Below are 22,404 nucleotides of genomic sequence, written 5' to 3'. Positions count from 1 at the left end.
AATAATATGTTATGGATGGGACAATATTTTAAAATTCAATACAAATTTCATAGTTAAGATCGAGCATAATTAGCCTTTGTGGTTACGTTAAGATTAGATTTTTTTTTATTAATATTCAACATATTTTGTTAATGTTTATAATACATATAAGTGAAACATTATTACCTTTTAGTTACAGACAGGACAATCTGGTGTAGGTCTAATTCATTTATCATTCATATAAAAATTATTACTTTGCAAACTATGAAAATTACATTGTTGAGTAACAAATTAAGTGTGTTCCTCTCCATTTGTCAGTTGTTTAAAAAAAAAACACTATTGTTATTACTACAGGCCCATAAACTTAACCTTTCTGCACTTCAAGTATTGACAGATTAAATGTATCAAATTGAAATAAGCACAAAAATGTGAAAAAACAGACATTTTCGAAAATTTTTCTTACTGACCAATACTTCAAAATATTTTTAGTAAGAATAATACAGAAAGGAAGTATATCTTGACGATTTTAGTTTTAACGTATTTGTTCATTGTGGCATGGAATGACTGAGATTTGATCTACAATTTCTTTCAATGACGTCACTGATTCATGAATATGATTAACAGGGTAATAAATAATTATTATTAGTACCTCTATATACGTATAATTTTAATTCCATACTCATAAAATCAAAACACATGACCTAACTTTCCATATTATTCTAAAGTCTATAGTTCCTTCAAAATGCTCCAAAATGCTAAATGGCAAATGTATAAATGCTACATAATGCTGAATGTTAAAATCAAAATGTTAAAAATCACAATCCTTATCTGTTGTAAGTTAGAAGGAACTCTTTCTTAGAAAAGCACGCAACTGAAGCAAAATTCCATCTACAGTGATAAAGTGTGTGTTATTTGAGAAAGTGCTTCAAGGCAGAGTCGTGCAGGCTGGCCCAAAGCTCAGCACTGCGAGTCCTAATGCATCAGCAGCTCAGTCCACCCAAGACCAACACTGCTTGATGCGGCCGCTTCCTAGCCCATTGTACTGGCTTCCAAGCCCAAGCCCGCAACACTGCACCAGTTGATTGCATTCTACTGCTTTCCTGCTTGCACGCATTGGTTGTGCTTTTGCTTGGCGTGTGGCATGAGCATACAGTTACTTGCATACTGGACACATTACACAATTAAATTATTTTCCACTGCTGTCGAACACAGATTTAAAAACTGTCCCTATGGTACTTCTTTAATTTCCATCTGACTCTGTTGTTTTAAACTCTCTAGCAGCAATTTTCTCCTTTACTACTTTTTCTCTAGAGAGACTGTATTTTAGTATGTAATGCTTTCAAGGCCAGTGTCTGTGATGAAGGTTTTCCGGGCTGCTATTACACTATCAAAGTTCTTTGACAAAGATGTTTTATAAAATATATATTATAAAATATATGACAGTGTAATGGGTTTTATTTGATAAATGTTTCTTTCATAAAAGATCTTTTACAAAATATAAGTTCACCTTGTTATCTTTGATAAAAGATTTCCATACCTTGAAACAAATATAGCGGAACGCAAATATAACTGGACTACTGTTACCACAAAAATTCTGATATCAGAGTATGAAGGAAATGAAATGTTGTAAATAAATAATTTTTATTATATAATAATAATAATAATAATAATAATAATAATAATAATAATAATATTTTATAATATTTTATAATAATTTTTATAACTTTTCAAGTCCTCGCATCGTAGCTCTTTCAATAAGTTCTGATGTATACCTCTCTTATCACGTCTTGCTATCCATGGTTTGACCCTGATCACATATTTGTATTGTGATCAGGTGTTTAACTCACAGTTGTTTTCTTTTCAGTAACATGCATATTGTAATAATTGAATTCATTGTAGCTGTTCTTCATTCATGGTGTTATAAACATAATGAGTAAATATTAGTATAAACAAATCATAAACTTAACGCGTAAATATTAGTATCAACAAATCCTCGGAACACGTGTTCACTGTTTTATAACAATAATTGTTCAGAGAGCTTTTGTTCCTAATTTTAGATTATGTTTCATAAAATCCTATCCTTTATCAAAGATCTTTGATAAAATATTTTATCATATTCTTTGTCAAAGAACTTTGATAGTGTAATAGTAGCCTCACAGAGACTGTATTTTCTTCGTGATTATTTGGAATTATCTTGAAAAACCGAAATCAAAAACTAAAACGAAAAGTTTGAAACAATAGCTGATCACTGATCAAACAGCACACACAAGCACAAGCCTGCCCAAAATAAATTCATAAGTAACTGACAGAAGTGGAAACTTTGACCCATGCCTTAATACAAGCCCACCGCACAAAACCATTAAGCAAGCAGTTCGCTCCGATCTGTGCGGTGATGCTGAGTGATGTCACGAGCTAGTTTCGTGTGACACTGCAGAGTCCAGTGCTGTGCAGTGCGGAAGCAGCCCATCGGCTGGGCTGTTGTGCAGGTCTCTGCTTCAAGGTGATGGACAGGTGAAAATAGTGAAAAATATCTTCAAAAAGTGAAAATTTCGTTGACTTCCTAAAAATAGTTTCATGATTCACCTTCCATAATCTGTAGTTTATTCACCCCTATGTCACTTAAGTCCCAACATATGAAGCTGGGCAGTTTTAAGGTGAATACACATTGTGATGTGCATGTTCTTATTTATTGGTTGTTTTCTCAACTTCCTCAGTTTCGGCATATTTTAAACTTCAAAATAGCTACTCTAATGAATAAAATTTTCCTTCAAATGGCCTGAAATTTTCCACAGGTCACAAATATGTTATAAATAAACTGGCGTATCCATTTTGTTGTACTAATTAAAATATTGTGACCATCAATATCACTGAAGTTGTAATGATTGTAAAAAAAAAAAAAACAAACAAACATAGAAACTAAAAGTTAAACATTTTCTCCTCAAAAACTTGCTTTCTAAATGCAAAAAACATACATCAATTTCCTTTTCATACATTATGAAAATTAGAAAAATATTTATGATGATGTTAATTAATACAATAAAAAAAAATAACAGCTTAACAATTAATTAATTAATCATATGACGCATGTCCATATGGCGAATAACATGAGATAAAAATTCCAGTAGGACTAGAAACATGTTACAAATTTCAGAGATCCATTGTCTTAAATGGGATCATTTTAAGTGGAAATTTTTACACAAACACATATGGGAGAGTTCAAGGGACCAAATAGAGTGTATCATGCAGGAAAGCACATAAAGCAGGAATGTCTTAACTTCAATAGGAACAACTATTTCTGAAGGGACCCTTGTATAATCTATACATTCTGAGCATGCAATCAACATTCACAAAACTTATTCATTCAACACGCCATGTAAACCAACGTGTTCATTCTCTCAGGTTTTTCATTCCAGTTCACAATTGTGCAGTTATTTAAGGTGCAAATAAAAGAACAACAGTCCTTCCACGACCAATTATTATTATGGCATCATATTCTGACATTACAATTGATACGTGCATCTCCTTTCAAAAACACATCAAAGTACCATATCTTAGTAGAGTTCAATTCTTGAACTAAACCATTCAAAACAACATATTCATGAAGTTACAAGAAAAATCTTATAAAAATAACATCACGTGGTATATGCCACAAGTTCAACAATGAGAACCACTTCAAAAACTTTAACAGTTAACAATTCAAATTGCCACTCTGTGCTGTTCCGAGTGTGATGTGTTTGTACTTCATCTTATTACTATTTTAATGCTATCCTGCGCAGTTTGGCTTATTGTCCTGGAAATATTCGTTGTTTGAGAAAGACTTTAAATGCTGGTATCCACAACAAATCATGGTAAGTTTTCTTTTTCAATCTGCAAGTGATCCATTTCATGTGCACATAGCACAAAATTGTGAGAAGTAACTAGGGAAGATAGTGTCACAATATCAGTTCAAATACTTTATACACAACTGAGTCTGGTGACTAGGGCAAATCACATGAGAATCTAGGCAGAATAGGCTGATTCTCTGGAACTTCACTCGGAGCCAACCAACTATGGACTCTCTAATATTATTGACTGTCATTTTGTAGCAATGAAGTAAAATATATTTCAGCATCCTCTAGGAAAGCATATGAAGAATTTTCATGACTGAATGCATCTATTTTCAAATGATCAAGCACATTTTATACTTCCCCAATAATTGAACATAATTAATACAGTAGACAGTCGATAATCCAAACCAACTGATGTTCAGGCCTGTTCGGAGTATCGATTTGTTCAGATTTTCGAACATGGAGCAAAAAGACACAAAAAATAATTTTAACTACATACTGTATTAACTTTAAAGATTTTAATAGGCCTACATACTGTACTACTACAAACAACACTACACAAATCTTAAACAGTCTTCTATGTTTTCATTTTTTTTTTTTTTTTTTTTTTTTACTGAGCTTCGTTTCTTTGCATTCAAGTCTCTAACTTGTAAAGAGGCAAGCTGTGTTACGAAACACTCAGGCATTTTATCCAGACAATTTATAGTCACCTCTAGAGCATTAAAGCTTCAGCGTGAGTAGGCCTAAGGTCTCTTCATCCTGACCGTGCTTTTTCAAACACACATAAAAATAATGGAGGATTCGGGTTCGGATTTTCGATGGTTCAGATTATTGACGTTTGGATTATCGACGCTCTACTGCATAGTTAATTCCATCACACTTACTAAGTCAACCCATTTTGATATAAAATTCACACTTCTGAAATAAAGAAAATGTGTTATAATGTATTATACAGTCTACATGAATAACACATCAAGGGAGCAAATAAGACAAAAATGATCTAAAACTTTCACAGAATACTGTAAATGTTTCTCGTTATATAATAGTGAATTTAAAATCTTACAAGTACACAAAAACTCCAAGACACATATAAAATGTAAGGTGAGAAAGACACATATAAAATGTAAGGTGAGAAGGCTCACAATACATTTCTGAAAGTTTCAGCACAACCAATTATGTCGGTAAATCAAATATTATGAACAGCACAAGCTTAATGTACAATGATGGAAACATTATCATTAACATTTACAATAACATGACAACATAATTCTTACTTCAGATTAATAATTCATTCTTGCAACATATATATGTAGCCTAATGTATTAAAAAAACTATTATTTGAAATTGTTTACATCCATTTTAAACATGCACAGAATATCAATATACTTGTGGCAGTTTCGAAAGCTTTTCTTTTTAACACTAGAAAGACGGCATGAGTCAAAATGAATCTTTTAGTTTTCAAACTTGATAAACAAGTACTTAACCGATAAGTAAAATCCTTCATACTTTGTGACTTTGTTTGTTAGTTCATACTGCATATATCAGGTTAGTTTGAAGCATAATCCATTATTACACCATGTAAAATTTTAGGATATATCTATAAAGATGGCTGAGAGTCATTTTGACTAATATAAATTTAAATGTAAAGTTCTGGAATATTCGCAATATTGATGCTCACTGTCGAGAGGAATAAGTTCACAGTGTGCGTAGAGTTTACCACAAGCAGATGTGGAAAGGACAATAGAGGGCAAATACTGCAAGTTCAGGAAATAGGCTATTACAAACAAGATCGAAACCAAAAAAACTGCGAAATGAAGAAATAGTAATAGAATTTCAAAATCTCAATCCCAATGGTTCTGGTAGTGAAAGTGGTATTGAATCTTATATGTTGGAATCAAGTGATGAAGTCCAGATCATAGCGATATTAGTTATGCAGCTCCTGTGGCTTCCCTGATGTGAGACTTCAGTGTCTGGAAATAAGTGAAAAATTATATAAAATTATTTGCCATCATCAGGTAGACTGCCATATCAGAACAGTTTGCGTACTCTGCCTGGCCCTACATGCTATGCATTTCAAAACATTTAAGAACAATCAGTATACTGTTCATTTCATTTGATTATAAACGACGAATTTGTGTCTGCAGTCAAGACGTATACAAAGAATGGAGAGGAGAATGAGAAACCAAATTGGATAGCATCAAAATATGAAATTCTCACATTTTTTTTTTTTTTTGCGTTAATTTACGTGAGGGGGTGCTTGGTCTTGACACAATGACTCTAAAAATCTGTTGGTCTAAGGCAGTGGTGTCCAACTGAGCTGCTCTTATGAATTAGGCCTACTATGTGCACTCACGAGCAAAAAAGAGCAACATTGGCATTGCAAGCATTAGAACAATCATGTGCAGCAAAGAATGCTCTTGCACGAAGAGCATGAGTTGATCACTAATCGTCTAAGCTATGAGGTGTATCCATATTTTATTTGGACTTTGAATGTCAAGAGACAGAATGTGGTAAGTAATGAAGTATTGCAGGTTTGACATATGATCACAGAGAAGTCAGAAATTTGAGAACTTGTAAGTTTGCTCTGATGTCTTCCATATGGCACATAATTATAAAGGATTCTGTAGGTCTACAATGTTATAATCTTGGAGAAAGTGTTACTTGTAATGAAATTTGTTCCCTACAAAGTGCAGGCGCAGGTCTCTTCGATATATGGCTGTGAAACCAGAAAAATGTGGGATTAAGTTTTGACTATTGGCTGACGTCAGAATAAAATGTAACATAATTCTAAAAATCAGTTGTTTTCAAGAACACTGAATTTCAACTTTGTATTAAAAATTAATAAACATTAATTTGTGAATGATATATTGTTATTGTTTATTATTATTTTTATTATTATCATCATAAATATAATCGTCGAAATCAGTAATTTATAATTGTGATATTAAGCCTGGCAGCCCCCTTAGTGCTATTCAACAGGAGTAAGCTATGTGTCAGCACCGGGTTTTCCCTTCCTCACCTTCTTCATCATCCTCACCCATTTCTTACACTACACTTACACGAACATTTACACATACACCTGCCCTAGTACATGACATAACTCTTCACAGATACACATCATGCATAACATGGCCCGCCGAAGTGGTGTGCAACTTGAAAATGAGTCACAGTCTTCCCATCTATTTGCAGTATGTGGAACCCAAATCACGGAAGTCAAGTGGGTAGGCATTAGATACACACACATACACATAATTATGACATAAAAGGCAAACACATTTTTGGGTTAAGAAGTCTTCAACATTCAACTTAAACACTTGAGTCATTTTGACTCATTGCCGTCCTTTTAGGTAGGAGAATTATGCCATCCTACTAGTGTAAAAAATTTCGAACTAAAAAAGTGAGAATTTATTATTCATATATGAATTAAGTTTTGAAAAACTACCGTGAACAAATTTCACTTATTAAATGGGCATAAAACATTAATGTTATGTTCCTCTAAGTACACAAAAATTAACGTAAATTAAGAGTTAATTTTATTACTACTGTATAGTTTGAATTTTTTTAACCTGAAAAATATGCTATTCACATATTTAAAACTGTATTCTGATATCATGCTAATGAAAACGATTAAGTTATTTTATTATAGCACATTAAGTTCACAACAGCTAACACACTTTGTGTCACAAGAACAGTTGATATATTTAACATGGCAATGTTACATCACAGCCTATTTGAACCAGACTTACTCAGTGACAGAAGATACACCATCCTCTCTAAAGAACTGTGACTCCTGCAAAACAGAAACAGTTACTTTCGTCTGTTTTCTTGGCTTCGATTGTCAACTATTTGCACGTTTCTGAAAATATGGAAGACCAATGAATGGTAGTGTTTACTGCTACTGGATTTAAGTTACTTAATATATAAAAAAAAAAACATTCTAATAATTTCAGACATCTGGACCAAAGCAAATTCAGCTGTTATAATATTCCTGAATATTTTCTTGTAGAATATGAAAAATCATGTAAAATCTTCCTTGGGTTCCACTCTTCATTCAAAGTAATGAAGGACACTAAAAGTATAATTTTTCTCAATAAAACAAAGTAAACAATTTTTGCATTTAATTGTCTATAAGAGTATAATATTAAATACAGTTACTCACAAGCACAGCAAAATGTGACTGTCGAACCACAGCACTTACGAGGAGACAGTGAACTTCCAGACATATGTTCTTGATTTACAGCCATTTTCTGAGTGATCCAACACTGACCAACCACTTTATTACTTGAACTGTTAGATCTAGCATTTGCCTCTAATTTTCATAATATTGGGCTATAGCAGAATATACCATAAATATACAGTAGATAACACCGAAAATTAGAAGACTGATACTTACATTGATTACATTTTATTTGAGACATTAGAAAGAAACACTTGTAACCTGCTGTCATATCATATGTGGCTCAAATCTATTCTGAATTCATACAAATGCATAAATTACAATACAATAAAATTATCAAACCTAGCAATGGCATACATGAATGTTATTTTCACTTAGAGAAACACTTGTTTATTCATTTCTGTAACAATGTTTGAATCTGGAATGCACAGGCATCCGTGTTCATTTCGTAAGGGAAGCTATGAAGCAGAAACATGCACTTAGTACAACAAACTTCTGATTATATAATTACTGTTTATGAGCACACTACACTTTAATAATTCAACATACCAATAAACGCAATACTTTGGTGAAACAAAATCAACTTCCGCCTATGTAATATACAGTTTGCAATGATATATTTTACAATGAAGTTCATGACTATCTCAGTGAACAAGTATCCCATTACCACTCAAAGAGTCAACAGTGCTGCATTCAAATTGCACATAAAAAAACGCATTGTAACCAGAATCCGTCCACATCGAACCACAGGATTTCATTCCTGCACTTTTCACGTCGGTTATAGCTCAATATTTACCAAATGATATTCTTCAAATTCCACGACCACGATTTCAATGAAAACGAAACTGTTAATCTCTAAATAATCGAGGTGTTCATGTTAAAGACATAAATTACCAATAATTAATCAATATGATTTCTTCTCTATTGTTGGGGTTCAATAATCACTGCGTGGAAATGTGGCTAACAAAGAAATTGGGCACAGTGCTAGCCAAATGGCTAAAGCATCAACTTTCTAGACCAATAACCCAAGTTCGAATCCCAGTGTGTTCCTAGTGAAATTTGTAGTGGTCGGGGATGGTATTTGGTAGGAGGTTTTCACAGGATATGCCAGTTTCCCCTACTGGAATTCCATCATTGCTTTGTTAATAATCAACATCATACAGTGCTATGCAATTTGCCTCCTGTGGTGCACCAAAGGCAGTGCTAACGTGGTGGCAGAAAGTACTACAGCACTGGTGCGTCACTTCTAGATGCTTGGATGACACAGAGTCAAGTACTCGCCATTAAAAAAATGGGCTTCATGATATCATAAAGGAGTAAGTAAAATCCCTCGTATCTGGCACCCAAATATCCCGCAACACCAAAACAATGGGACTTCTGACTAGGCCAAAAAAAATAGTCATTCATGCGAAAGGGAAGAATCGGACAAAGATGTGAGTGGTTTTCATGGATCGCACATGCTGCATATCGTGTTTGCTCTTTACATTGTTCATGCGTGAAAACGATAGACAAAAAAAAAACCGTTATGTTCCTGGAGTATATCGGGTAGCATCGGTAAGCTGTTACTTGGATTTTGCAAACAATTTACACTTGAACTCGCCTGTTTCGAAGGGGTGTTGCATGAGTCTAAATAGGAAAGTGTGAAATTCTCTGTTCCTACAGCACGCAAAAATTTCATTCGAGTGATAGATAGTATCATAGCTATTACCGCTAAGCACTGCTGTTGTACAATGGATTTCACAAAATGCAAGCGAAATATTCTTATGCTCAAATCATCGAGCTTTACTTCATCGTCTTCATATTTGCGATGTTGGCTACACTGCTTTTCACGTCACATGACTCACATGACCGCCGTTAAAAATTGTGATAAGGTTACGAAAACTTTTAGTATTTTTTACGCTATTATATATTACTGTATTACAATAATTATGTACTGATTAATGTACATTACCGTATTCAGTACTAAAAATAAACACTGTACATATTTCAAAACTTTATTTTTAAATATCTATATAAAAATTACTAAATTTCAACATGGAAAAAAATGTTTGTGTAGTACAATATGTCTTTACATAACCTATAAACGTATTTTCCAATTATCTGGCAAAATCTGGCACTGGCTTCATCCCACAGTTGCTGGATACAAGGAATTCTACTGTATATTGTTGAAGATTATTTTTAAATAGAGGTTCCAATTACGTAAGGTCGAAGGCCCACTGAGAAATATTAATCACTATAATATTTTGCAGTAACAAAAGTGTTTCTATGAAGAGTTGAGGCATTTTATTTCACACACACTTTTTTGCAGTTAGCAGTAGTAATTAAAAATAACATCCATGCACTTGTAAGCAATACTTTTCTTGCTAACTTATTTCATTATATTGACAGACATGGGACTTGATTAGACAAACTCGTAAGCATAGACTGAATAACGTAATGCAGCAAAAAGTCCACTACTCCTTTTATCGAACAACACAATATTTTGCACGCAAATTCACACTCCAGATTATATCCAAGTGGTGATAATCAGAAGTTTGCTGTACCAGAAGAAAAAAAAGAAGCATAACTCGATGTTTTTCACACTTTGGGAATCTAATATTAATTTGGTAATGCAATTATAGGAGGTCTATGTTCTTTCCTCTCCATAGATGAGAATAAGCAACATCAATATACATATCTTTGCAACAAACAGATTTTAGTACACAAATGTAAACTATTACTAAACTCTGTGCCCTACAATGACCTAAATTAATAAAAACAAAATTCAGACATTGCAAGACCCGAGAATATAACCTGACAGCTCTAGGAACACAAATCATCCATGCCCATGTTTTGAGGCCTTAGAGTACTATGACTGGTAACACAAAGAAAAATTAATCGAACATGATCGACCTCCATATTTTGTTAAATATGCTCACATTTGACATGTATTTCTTAATTTAAGATTAGTTGACAAAAGACTGTCCAATTTTAGCCACAACATTGCTGATGATCATATTTTTGGAATGCTGCTAAATACATTACTTTCTCAACAGCTTCAACCAGATACTGCACAACTTACTTGTACAGAATAATTTATATTTATATAAATGAAAACCAAATAATGTATGTATGTTTAACAATCCAAAACAAATATATTAACAAATGTTAGAGCTACTCAATATCTTGTGTGCCAGAACTAGATGGAAGGAAATTTCTGAAAGAATCTTCAAAATCAATTATACTTTCGAAAAAAAAATGGTTCAGTTAAATACTTTGCAATTATATTCCATAAAGGAGCAATCTTTCCCATAAGAAATTATAAGCCTAATTTCAAGTTCAAGCATATGTTTATTCTTTTCATCAAATTTTCATTAACATCTATCTACATGTAAGCTTTTACTATACAGAAGTCTTGTGAAATGTTTTAATTAATGCAACAATTTATAAATAATATATACAAGATGAAATGCACTATTCTATCACCTACACTTGAATCACGGCTATATACCATGGACAGCTAACAAATAAGATTAAATTGTTCTTATTTCAAAAGCATACTTGCAGGAATATCTCTTTGCCATTCGGAGTGATAATTTTCCAAAACTTCATTCATGCGATTTACACTGTCTTTATGCACACTTAATTAATGCTAAAATAGTATATACAAAAACCTGCAAGTATAATCTAATCGAACTGGTCAATTTATGTTAAGCAGGTACTACCTGTGAGAATGTTACTATGAATGCGTATATAAATGTAGAACAGTCTTCCATTACACATACTAACTCTTTTAATTACCACGAACGTGAAGGAAAGAAAAATAACCTCAGATTAACACCACTGAGTGCACTACGATGTTATCACATCATTGAACACTTCGACAGTTGACCAAGAAAAAGAACAAAGCTTTAATTAAATTGCATTTAGGCCCTCATTCTAATGTAGGCATTGTAATTGACAACCGACTGAAAACTTTTGCTACCAAGTCAATTTAGACAAAAATATTCTTACAATGCCAAAAGGCGCAATTGTCTTAATCATGAAGGCCTCATATTTTTTGTGATTCTGCTACTATGCAGAGTTACTATTTCCTTACCTTTATAGAGCACAATGAGTTGTATGAAATCAACTTTAAAAATATAATTTTGATGTAAGAAATTGAGAATCTACATGACTGACGTGACGCAGTATACATTGACATGGGCTTTGAAGAAATTCACATTTTGTAATATGTAAAGAACGAATAAAAATGCAATTAAATTCTTTCCTTCTAAAAAAGATAACAAAATACAGACACTGTAAAGTACATAAAATGTTATAGAAACTTAATTCTAGTGCACTGTACAATTTGAGCAGCATTCTAATAAATGGATAAGCCGATATACTATTAAATACTGAAACTAAATAGAAAACATATATTTAACTAAAAAAGCAGAAGTAATTCTGTAATTACACACTGAAAAACTCAAGTTCCTGAGCGTAACTTCACTTGTCAACAAGTACATCCCGCAAATATGCAATTTGATTTTACTTCACTGAGTATCCCTCATCACTGAAAACACTCAAGAAATGACTACATAAAACATTAAGACTTGAGGTTCAGTGTGGCTGTACTTTCTACAGCACACGGTTTGTTATCATTCCCATAGAAGCATATAAAACTATTTTTTTTTAATTTAAGAATGGAGTAGGAGCATTCAATCTGGCATTAACCCACAAGGAGTCAGTAGCCATAAATTAGACTGGCTGCCATCCTGTAACTGAACATCTCTCTCTTAATGCTCTCGTATACACTAAAACAAGGACAAAGCAAAAAGGGAATAAAAGCTTTTTATTAGTGTGAAATGATGAAGACAACCATTTTTGTCCTAATGCACGGATATTTAATAATATTAATTTTGTAACAAAACTTTCAAGTAGAGGAGGGGCAAAGTAAATTAATGCAAGAAGAACAAACCACAAACTGATCAATTTATGACTGCAATCACAAATATTGCTTTAGTAATTATGTAAAATTAGGTTCGTTTTAAAGGGTAGAAATTATACAGGGTGATTCACGAGGATTTACTGCCACTTACAGAGCTTATTTCCGAAGACATTGAGCAAAAAAAGTCATATAAATATCTGTCCCACTCTCTCGGCGTACTAGCTAATTAAAGAAATGATACTCCTGAATAGTTCATTCTTTATTTGTAATATTCTTTTACCCTTAAAACTAAAGAATTATAGTATTTTACAAACAACTTCAAATTAGTGTAACTCTGCAAATATTGAAATTAAAACACATGCTTATATGACTTTTTTGCTCAGAATGTCTTTGGAAATAAACTCTGTTAAGTGACGGTAAATCCTCATGAATCACCCTGTATAGTAGACAATGCAACTAAAAATTAAGGAAAAGAACTAGTTAAAGGTTTCTCACGAAATGATTACTGTTAAACACATAGCTGTAATAACTTTTTGAGACATTATGCATAACAAAATAATTTAATTGGAAATAAAATATTGTGGATTATTTGGTTGTCATTTTAAGGAAGTCAAAACAAAATATAAATCTCTTTTTTTCTTTTTTCACCTAGTTACATTCTTAAAAATCTCACAGATGAAAACTCAGTATTTTGTAACTTGTTCAAAACATTACTTGATAGAAAAAAAGATCTAATGCATAACATGTTAGCATTTAAAAGTGTAGTGTTCTATCAACATTAGTTTCCTTGCTATAGTCTCTTTAGATATCATCTTTCCAGTAAGGCATATTGGTAAGATATATCCATGTGATAAATTACGGTACCATATGTGAAAGACTCTGTAACGAACACCTTATGAATTACAAATGATTTGTGAACATAACCTTTTAAATTTTCTGTGTTCAGTGAGACATCTGTGCATGGCTATCTTCTATGGACATTGTTAGGCTGATTGTACTACAAATTAATATGTAGTCTACATTTATGAGAAGTATTTCTAACAAGGCAAAATTAAAAGTTTTTACGATATTGTGAACATGTCAAATCTGTCTTCTATATATAGAACAGTGTATATCTAGTCACTTTCGTTTCTTGCATTCCATTTGAAAAGTTTGCAAATTCACCATACTTCAGGGATAAAAATACATACTGTATTACCAAAAATGCAACGTTGCCATAATAATAGCATCAATTTAAATATTTATTCATTTTACAGCTCAAAACCATAATAAGATACATCAATCATATTTCTCTTTCGTTGGAAAATTTAAAGTAAAGATTCTGACATTTTTAAAATATAATCTTTGCAGCAAATTTGCAAAAAACATACAATATAACCAGTGTACATTACCACACTGTCATAAATATACTGCCTAAATTTGATCTGCAATAGAAGCTTGTTGAGTATTCTTTCTTTGATCCTTTGTTCTTTCATTCCACAAAAGAGTGGACCACACAATTCTAATCTCTACATGCTACACTCCCACTCCTATTATATCACTCCACTTGATGTTTCGAAGTTACTTTTGAACACGCAGATAAAATACGGCTAGCCAGATCCACAGAAAATGCTACAGATAAGCACAGCATTTGGGCATCCTTTATCACATTCTCGAGAAACAGAAACATTTTTCTTCAATACCTATTCCATATAAGACTCGTAGTAGAGTTTATTTACTGGATTTGTTACACAAAGTTTATCTCGTCAAGTGTAGTGACTACACTGAATATTTCAGATATACTCGTTTCTTGAAGTCATCTTAAACACTCTTAACTATTTACATAAGAAGCACAAATGTATTTACAAATATATAAAGGGATATGCAAGAAATCAATGTATTTTGCCTGTAACAAAAAGCAACTTTATTTCTTTTCTGTGTATGATTATTACTTTTTTAGTTTCAAGTAAATTATTGTCCTCGAATTTTTTCCACTACCATGAAATGCATCTTAATACACGAGACTCATTCACAGAGAAAATAACTCTTATATCCTTTTCTTTCTATAATGTGTGCATAATTCGAAAGGAATTGACATGTCTGTCATTTCACTTGTTCTCCATAGCAACCATTTCAAAATAATCAGTCAGAGGTGACTGTCTGAGATTAAAATGGCACACTGTTGCCATTTCAGCTCAAGAGTGACCACTTGAATAGTCAACTGATCTGAAGAGTTCTCGTGACATAACATGGACGTAGCCAGTATTTATTCTAGCGTGGAAATAAATTTCATTGCTATTCTGTGATTTCATACCTAATTTTGTTATTCCGAAGTAATTGAGGACTTCAAATGGTAAACCATGAAAGTGCCACAAAAAAAAAAGTTTTTAGTAGGACTGAATGTTTGTTCCAAGTTGAACAAACTCGTAAACAGTGAATGTGCCTAAGATTATAATTTCAGTTTATTAGGCGCTCCTTGTATATGTACCACGTTGAGTAAAGTGAAGAACCATGAATGTGCCACCGCCATTACTGATGATACCCATGTTTTGTTTTGTTCTGAAACAACATGAATGAACGTTTTGTGTCTGTCTCAGGCATAAGGATGAAAAAAAGACATAAGTGAAGAAAAGGAGGACGACTTGATAGCAATGGTCTTTTTTTTTTGCCTGAAGATAAGCACAAAAAGTTTTATTTGGAAATGTATGGGCATCAAATGGAGTTTGAAAGTACAGCCAACGATGAAGACTAATAAAGAGATTTCTTCCCTACATAGAGTGTTGAACTATAGAGCTAGTGTAAACATCTTATTCATAGAGTGTATTAAGTGTAATGTGAATAATGAACGTGTTTAATATTCCAATAATATTGTGGGTTTTGTGAAATTAAAACTAAAAGATCTGCTCCAGTATCAGAGCTAGAGTGTTAACTATAGACCTGGTGTAAACATGACATTCATAAAATGTATTAAATGTAACATGAATAAAAGAAGTGTTTAATATGCCAATATTGTGGGTTTTGTGAATTATAAGTAAAGGACCTGCTCCAATATTAGTGAGGTAAGAAACCTTGTAAGTGTCTTTATTATGCTAATAATGTTTTTCTGTAATAGTGAACAGTTTTGTTTTTGGCACTTTCATGGTTTACCATTTGAAGTCCTCAATTGTTGTAGTTAGTAAGAGTGATTTCATGCAGTTTAAAATGTGAATGGAGCATTAGTGATATGAGGAACATCACAGAACACTTATGTTTGGAATGCAATTGATGACACGAAAGTAAATGTATTCACTTGAGAATTGTGACTAATTATTGATATTTATTTTCGAATTTTTAACAAAGTTTTTGCAGCATAATGATACTTTAAGTTTATATTTCACTTAATAAAGTAAAGAAATCTCCAGAAAAGTGTGTGAAACAGTTGCCAGGGGAATAAGCAAATCACGTGGACATATTTAACTAGTATAGAACCAAACTGCTGTCTTGAAGTTCATTTATTAAATAAATTATTCATTCAATAATAACGAATTTTTTCAGTCATCCTGTGTCAAACATATCAATGTTGCCTGCAAATACTTTCTTTACAAGGTAGGCTGTAACTCGAAGGTCTATTAATGCAATTTAGTTTGCTTTCTTCTATTTAAGAAAAGTCCATAAAAATGAATGCATACATATCTCTTCATATTTTATATGTCAAATTTTGGTACTAACTATTCATGTTTTAATTCTCATGTAACTAATTATTTCCTCATCAGGGTACTTTAGAAGATTTCCTTTATAAATCTGCTGAATGAACAAATCTGAAATCATAAATCATGTGTCACCGAGTTTTTGTAATTTCTACAGTGTTAACTGTATCTCTTGAAAATTTTACAAGAGTTAGATATTGCTAAAACACAGTGCACAATTGTTTTCAAATTTGTATTTCGAAAAATCTGCCCAGAAAGATTTATACAGTATATATAACTTTTATTTTTATTACTAGTAAACATTTATTTGGGGTCTCACATGAAGGTAATCAATTTCCCAGAAGTCTGAAATGATACTACGACTTCCTATAATGAAATGGTGTATTGGTTTAGACTTCATAGTAAAAAAAAAATAAATAAATTTGAATATTGTAATTTTTTTGGTTACTCAAATTCACTCCCCAACATAAAAAAAAAACATAGCATTCTTAACAATAATCATATGTATACATGAATGCAGCATTTCATGCACAGACCTGTTGTGTATAGGTGTAGCTATTTAGGAATGTCTTATTTCCTATAAGTTAAAATGTAAAAAAAACTCTGACTTGCGTTAAAACCACTTTAAAGTTTGTAATACGTATTTTGAATATAATAACCACTTATACGAGGTTAAATAAATGTCTAACTTAGAATAAAGATATTGCGATGAAATCTTGACCACAGTATTCAAGAAACCGTAGATTTTTTGCCGCCATATTTAAAAAATGAAGAATATGACCAAAATTGACTAAAACTCAGTAGTATGCCCTTTAATACCAATGAAGTATAAATATGGTAATCTGAAATGCTCCTTAACAAAGAAGTGGGCGTGAAATATGACAGATGTTAATAACAAATTTCATTCCCTTAACCAATAAATGTACTTCCAGAAAAATTTATTGTAATTCAATGTTCACTGTCCTCATATTTTCAACACAGACTATACTGCATTCGACAATGTCTGACAGAAGAAGTAAACATTGCTGGCAGGGGAATGGCGAGGGATAACTGCTAATCAACCAATGACAGAGGTCATGTTCCAGGCTTACCTTGAAGTTGAGTGGTCTCAAGCATTCTACCTCCAGGTAAGCCTGGAACATAACCTCTGCCATTGGTTGATTACTAATTGTCCCTCTCCCTTCCTCTGCTGGCAATGTTTACTTCTCAAGTCAGACATTATGGAATGCAGTATAGATCTAGTCAGAAATGTGTGGCGTGCACTAACTATTCACTCTAATATCTAAACAACAATTAATGCTGTGACAAAATCTGCATCCCAGACAAACACAGCAACATGTTCGACATGTGCCATAAGGTTTGACGACACCTAATATTTGTATAAAATTTTGTTCACTTCATTCACATTAAACTCCACCTTTCACTGCCCAGTAAGTATTATAAACTGTCAAGTACATTGTATATACTATCGCAATACTTGAATATTTTGCAGGCAATTAAACAAATTTCAAATTAAAATAATTTATAGCAGTAGATTTATGGACATATTTGTATTAACAAACTCTCCCAAAATGAGACTAGCTTATTGCAGTTAATATTTGGAATAAACAGTCATTGCTGTAAATAATATCTCACCTACAAATCGCTGATGTAGACTGATGTGTAAGGAGCTGTTTTCTCGCACAATATCCAGTGCCATTCAATATTTCACAGGTAAAGTCACTTTTGATGCTGATGAATACAAAATCGTGCTAGGGAAAATTTTGGCAAGGCACTTCCATTTCCCTCGCCGCCATTCCACAATTTATTCATGCATCATCACCATCATCATCATCATCATCATCATCATCATCATCATCATCATCATCTCCTTGATGCAACAGATCCATTTCCACATGGTGCACTACACTACTTTTCAAGGCAACAAACTGATTTACAACTTTGCTGCACTACTCTCAGAGAGGAATACACAAGTATCTTGATCATAAAAGATAATATACCTGTCACTGATGAAGTGAGGAAAATACTGGCCAAACAATTTGTTGATTACAGTCATCATTAGGAATGTGCAAAGTGTGCCTCGTACTTTCAACAATCGACAAATGAGTATATAATACAGTCAGTTGTGCAAGTAATTTGCATAGTGGCTACAGGATTCTCTAACATCAATGCCATTTTTGGTAACAATGGTACGGCATGAACAAAAAGATCATGTTACTGACTGTTATTTTCGTTTGATAAAATTGAAAAGGTATTTTGCAAAATCAAAACTTGCCACTCAGTACCCAAACCTGCCCTTAGTTATGCGACTAATTCCTCACGATCGTATTCCGCCTCCTAAGTCAGCAAGTGATTGGACCATTGAATGAATATGAACATGTAGAGATGTTATCTGTCAGTGGGATCGAATCAGCAATCAACATAGTATGTGTTGGTCAATATTGTTTCCATAGAATACTCAGTTCACAAGAAAGAGACTTACGCAAATCTAAAAGTATTTCTTGGTATGCAACAAAGTTACATGAAGTACTGCTGTTTTCTGTGTGAGTGGGACAGTCGCAACAAGAAAGGAAATATTTTTAAAAAGTGATCTAAGTGAAACACCTACATTCCAGGTAAAATGAGTGTGCATTATGAGGCATTATTAAATCCTGAACATGTATATCTCAAAACCGTACATAATAAAATGGTGTTAATGAAGAGATTTGTAAAAGCACTGGACAAAGTAGGGGAAGCTTTGCATACTTGAGAAAAAAGTTTTCCAAAATCAGCGAGGCAGAAATTAAAGATGGAGTGTTTACTGACCGCCAGATATGCAAGATATAGATTTCTTCAACTCGTTAAGTGATACTGAAAAATATGCATGGAATGCTTTCAAGTTAGTGTGTGCAAACTTTTTAGGAAGTCACAAAACTGAAGAGTATAAAGGAACTGTGAATAACATGAGAAGATGTTTTCAGTGTATGAAGTGTCGTATGTCACCAAAATTACATATCCTTGATTGTCATCTAGACTTTTTCCTCAAAACTTGGGCAAAATAAGTGATGAACATGATGAATGTTTCCACCAGGACATTTCAGTAATGCGAAAATGGGTTGTGCGACAGTGGAACTGCAGCATATTGGCAGAATATTGTTGAGCCTTAGTTAGGAACACTTCTGAAGTGAATACAAAAGAAAAAGAACAAAAATGTCATTCTAAACTTCTAGTTGGGTCAAATGTCTCTTTTCAAGGTTTGAAAATGATTCCATAAATAAAATAGAACCTTTGGTTTGTAAAAATGGTATGTGACAGAGGATTTTTATTTTCAGATCCTTATTGACCATATCCATGGCAACAGAAATTACACAATTTTATTCAGAGGGCAGAAAAAAGTTTAAATTTGTGTTACAGTGATAATCTGTCCACCTGTGATTACTTCCTTTGAGGATATTTGGAAGTACACATCTTCCAAACACTACCAACACACAACCTACAGGACCTGAAGTAATGCATCCAGGAAAAGTTTGCTCGAATTTCTGTGACCATGCTGCATAATGTGATTACTGATGAGAAACCTGCACACAAGATTGATAAAATGCGTGGAATGAAATGGAGGTCAATTTCAAGATATAAATGTTAAGTTATTTTAAGGATTGTATTTTCATTTAGTATATGTTAAATCAATATACAGTAAAACCTCGATAAGGCGCGCCCGCTTATTATGCTATCCCATGTAATACGCTTTTTTTGTCCGGTCCCTGCACATTTCATATATAAAGCCTTTATAAAATACCCCGTTTGTTGCGCTCAATTTCTGCATAATACGCTATTTTCAATATAATTTTCAGCAATGTACTGTAACAGCAATGAAACATTTTGGCATTGAACTCACTGGTGCCATTAACCTGAAAAGTACCGGTATTTGGCCCTTTACCTGCGCACTTCAAACTGTACAATACCTCACCCTTTTGATACGCTCTCTTATTCAACTCTTTACATGCGCGCTTAAAGCCTACATACAGTTAAAATACCCCACCCTCTTGCTAACCTTCTCTCTCAAACAACATTCCTCATTCAGTCATAATAAAATTCTGGAAATTTTTGCTGGTCAATTTGTTGTCCTTTAGTGTATTGAAGTGTCTGTGAGTGTAATTACAGTGAGTGTTAAATGAAAAGCACTTTCCGTGTCGGAAAAACTTAAAATCTTACGAAAGTATGATGAAAACAGTACATTTAATCAGAAACAACTCTCTGATTCATTAAGAATCCCATAATCGACATTAAGGACGATGATAAAAAATCGCGATTCAATCACTGCAGCTGCAACGTCAGGAGGATTTAAGCGCAGGAAAGTGAAGTGTGGTAAACATGAGGACTTGGAGAACACGCACATGGCAAACAACTATAAATGTTTTTTTTTCGAAAGAATTAAGTATAGTACATACTGTAAATGTCTTTGACATACAGTACAGTAATTACATAATGAAGTAATACTGTATTACATTTCATGAATCATGTATTTCAATAAAGAAAAATGCTAATACAATGTAGATACTGTATATAATTCAAAATTAGTATACCCACCTAATACGCGGTCCCAGTTAATATGCGGTTTACACCCGGTCCCTTGAACAGCATCTTATTGGGGTTTTACTGTAGATATAAATATTTCAATACTTGTGACATTTTCCTAATTGCCAAATTCACTGCTACGCTTTGTATAGCAGAAATACATTCCAAAATCTTATTTCTGTATAAAAGGGTTATGTATATGCACAAAATTTGAGAGTCTACTTTTTAAATGCTTACCATCAGGAGGGCTTGTGTAACTGACGTCTTTACGCCTATTCAATGACAGTGAGTGATGTCTATACATACAAGAGAAAACAAAATCCACTTTGTGGCTAAAGAAAAGTCATGTCTTCAACAAAACAGTCTTGTTTCACTGCGAAAATATTGTTCCTACTTACATATTATACACAAACTTACTCAAATATACAGCTGGACAGGCATAAAATAATTACACCACAAAAACTTGCTGTGTTTGCATTGTTTAGTATGTCAAATTATAAACTATGACAAAAATTGTAACTCATATTTATTTCAACATGTTAATGTAACACAAAATAATTAATACTCTCTAATATTCACTCTTAGCATCAGATTTTAACAGACCAAATGGATGACAATAATAAATATTTTCCATATATATATATATATATATATATATATATATATATATATATATATATATATATATATACACACACACACACACACACTAATGAAATGCATGTGAATGTTGTATCTCTAAGCATTAAATTAAGAGTTTGGGACGAATACAAAATAAGACAAAGGAATTTCCATGGCACTTCTTGTAACTAGGCATAAAATTTACTTGATGTCAAGTATCAGGAAATTTAAAATGTTATGTTCACAAATGTAACCAAAATCAAAAGAAAAATTCGAAATTACAATATCTTCATACAGAAAATTGTTTTCAACTTTTCCCACAAAATTTTAATTCAACTTATCATATGTTTGACTCAGAACCAACCCAAGCTGAGATAGCCTCTAAGTAACAAGTGCAGTTTCATCATAGACACTATTATTCTTGCTTAATGAATAAGAATTTCTATCAATCTCTAGATACTTTGGAGATTTCAAGTTACTTGCGTGAGCTTTCTGCTCTTTGATGCTTATCTAAGCAAGAAATGAAGAGAGCAGAAAGCTCATGCAAGGAATAAGAATTATTAAATTTAAGTTTCTAAAAGCATTACTGTTCTATATATTTAGACAGGAAAATTCATTACCATCGCTGAAGCAATGCATATGAATAAATGATACTAAAATAATAACAATGAA

At 32.7% G+C, this 22,404-nt stretch overlaps 1 protein-coding gene across 2 annotated transcripts in view; it reads right to left on the bottom strand.

Moving 5' to 3' along the window:
- Window positions 1-22,404, bottom strand: part of MAPk-Ak2 (MAP kinase-activated protein kinase 2) — a 103,476-nt gene that overhangs the window by 4,338 nt on the left and 76,734 nt on the right. The window contains exon 9 of one of the 2 annotated variants that reach the window (XM_069837798.1): window positions 3,437-5,776. The exons of the other annotated variant lie outside the window; for it this stretch is intronic. The gene's annotated coding sequence lies outside the window, so the exon portion shown is untranslated. Of the gene's footprint in view, window positions 1-3,436; window positions 5,777-22,404 lie in introns of those variants that run through there. 2 annotated transcript variants of the gene reach the window in all.

The sequence above is a fragment of the Periplaneta americana genome, chromosome 10, assembly GCF_040183065.1.
Source record: "Periplaneta americana isolate PAMFEO1 chromosome 10, P.americana_PAMFEO1_priV1, whole genome shotgun sequence".
NCBI classification, from domain to species: domain Eukaryota; kingdom Metazoa; phylum Arthropoda; class Insecta; order Blattodea; family Blattidae; genus Periplaneta; species Periplaneta americana.
The sequence above is the reverse complement of the archived record's forward strand: the minus strand, read 5'-3'. Positions and strand labels throughout refer to the sequence as shown.